This window comes from Fulmarus glacialis, unplaced genomic scaffold (genome assembly GCF_000690835.1).
Source record: "Fulmarus glacialis isolate BGI_N327 unplaced genomic scaffold, ASM69083v1 scaffold23976, whole genome shotgun sequence".
Lineage (NCBI taxonomy): Eukaryota > Metazoa > Chordata > Aves > Procellariiformes > Procellariidae > Fulmarus > Fulmarus glacialis.
The window spans coordinates 29,725-31,903 of NW_009217852.1; positions in this window are offsets into that span (position 1 = coordinate 29,725).

Here is a 2,179-nt window from a genome sequence, read left to right on the forward strand (position 1 = left end):
TGTGCTCCTCTTCGTAAAGGACACAGACATCCAGGCGTTTAAAATCAGTCAAATGCAATCGACTCTGCGCTTCTCCGGATCCTTATCTCCACCAAACAAAAGGCTTGGGGGGAGATGACTCAGGCAGCACCAGGCAGCTAATTTTCTGGTTTATCTATCACTACGTATACAGGGAAATCAAAGCCACGTCCTTTTCACCACTACCACACTTGTGGAGCTGGTCCCCGGTTACGTGTGGTTATCTACAGTGCTGCCGCATCCCACATCCGGCTGCGAGAGCCGGTTGTTATCAGATAACTGACTCTGCCGCCAGCAGCGGTGGGTTAATACTCCGCCAGAGACTTTGGAGATGCCACTTCAAATATTGGCAATCAGAGCGCAAGCTTTCATCTTTCCACGGCAAATCCACTGGAGCTCCACGCCGTTTACTGCATGCCTCTTCCCTCTTATTTTTTTTCTTCTTACAAGACCTTTAAAACAGAGGTCTTGTCTGCCCCCTGTGATTAGCAAAGATCTCACAGCCTTCCTGAAAGAGCAGGGAAAATTACAGCCAAGAACATGACAGCAGTTAGATGCCCAGAGCAGGAAGGAGCGAGACGCACTCAGCAGACTGCTTTGAAGCAAAAGCTCAGTAAAACATTATTAAACTTATTTTTAGCCTCATTTCCTAAAGAAATCAGCTTCTCATGAACACACTGTCCACCTCCCTCCCCTCTCACCAGCCTCCTCATAGTTTTTTCATCAGTTCCCTTATCTGAGACTCTGCTGTCAAATTTGGGTGGAAGATAAATAAGCGTTTGAGAAGGGGTGTAGGGGAAAACACCCAGCTGGCGATGGAGAGCAGACATTGCCAGGAGCTGCGGCTGGCCCGACGTCACCTGTGCTCGAGGTGAGATGGAAATGCATGGTGATTTTTAGCATAGAAAGCCAGCAGATGCAGCAGGGGTAGAATGCAGAGGTACCGCTCAATGGCTTTGCTTTACAGCAGCATTCACCACGTCCCAAGAGTGCCGGTGATGTTTTACAGATCTCCTGCCAAGAGGAGCTGATACGTCATCTTAATCAGGCATAAAAATGGGACAAAGATGCAAAATGCCAAAAGAGTAGGAAAAGCCAGTTCTGCTGATAGCCAGTGTTGATGTACTTTTATTGTTGTTTAATGGTTTTCTTGGATCAAGCAAAGGAGAAGATCCAAGCATGCAGAGAGAACTGCCTGTTCCCTGTCTGCAGGAAAAGGCACCAAGTACGGAGGAGGGCTCAGCAACAAAAATACATGGGCTAGAAGAGTACATACACAGGAGAAATGGGTGAGGAAACAGGCTGTAGGGTAACGGGGGTGCAGAAACACAGATGCCTGTCGGGAGAGTGCCTGCTGGAGCAGGGACCAAACCGTAGATGCTAGCATTTGGCTGGGAGAAGCAGTTTTTCTTCACCTAGTTAGCACAGACTTCACCTGTGTCAGTGTTTTACTAAGAGGACGGGGAGAGATTGCAGGCTATTAAGTTTCCACAGGGCTAAGTGGTATTAAAATTCATTGCTAGAGTTCAGGTAAGTGGCTGGGTAAATACGCTCCCCGGCCCGACGCCGCTGGGTCCATTAGCCGGTGCTACCACCAGTGGAAAGCGGAGGGGAGAGCGATCCATACAGATGCCGTTGTTTGTAAGCCAGCTCTCATTTCAGTGCAGTCGGTCTTTGAGCAGACTGTTCAGCGACAGCGCCAGATCTCTGCCCCAACAGCTGCCCGGGCAAAGCGGATGGTCAGAGAAAGGCTCCCTGGGAAGAGACTTTGCTGTTTAAACCCCGCTACCCCTCTCCTTCCACGTACCGATACCTTTAGGGAGCAAAGAGAGGCACTTTGCATACTCAGAGACTGGTTTCAGCTCATTTTATCCCCTTCCCCGCCATTCCTTGGGGTTTGTTCTGTTCTGGGTTTTAGGTAAAAAATAATAATAAAAAAAACACCACAACTCCCCCAAACCTTTCAGGAACAGCGAGGGCAGCCAGCCACCACGAACGCCCGGTACACACACATTCGCAGCCTTTCTGTTCTTCAAAGCAGCTTTGCAACACAGCCAGCCGGGCTCCCCGCTACTTTTGGCTGAGGGATGCGGTGGACATCACCACACCATTTAGCATCTGTTAGGGACTTTGCTTCAAACACTTCTTTGGCAGATCTGGG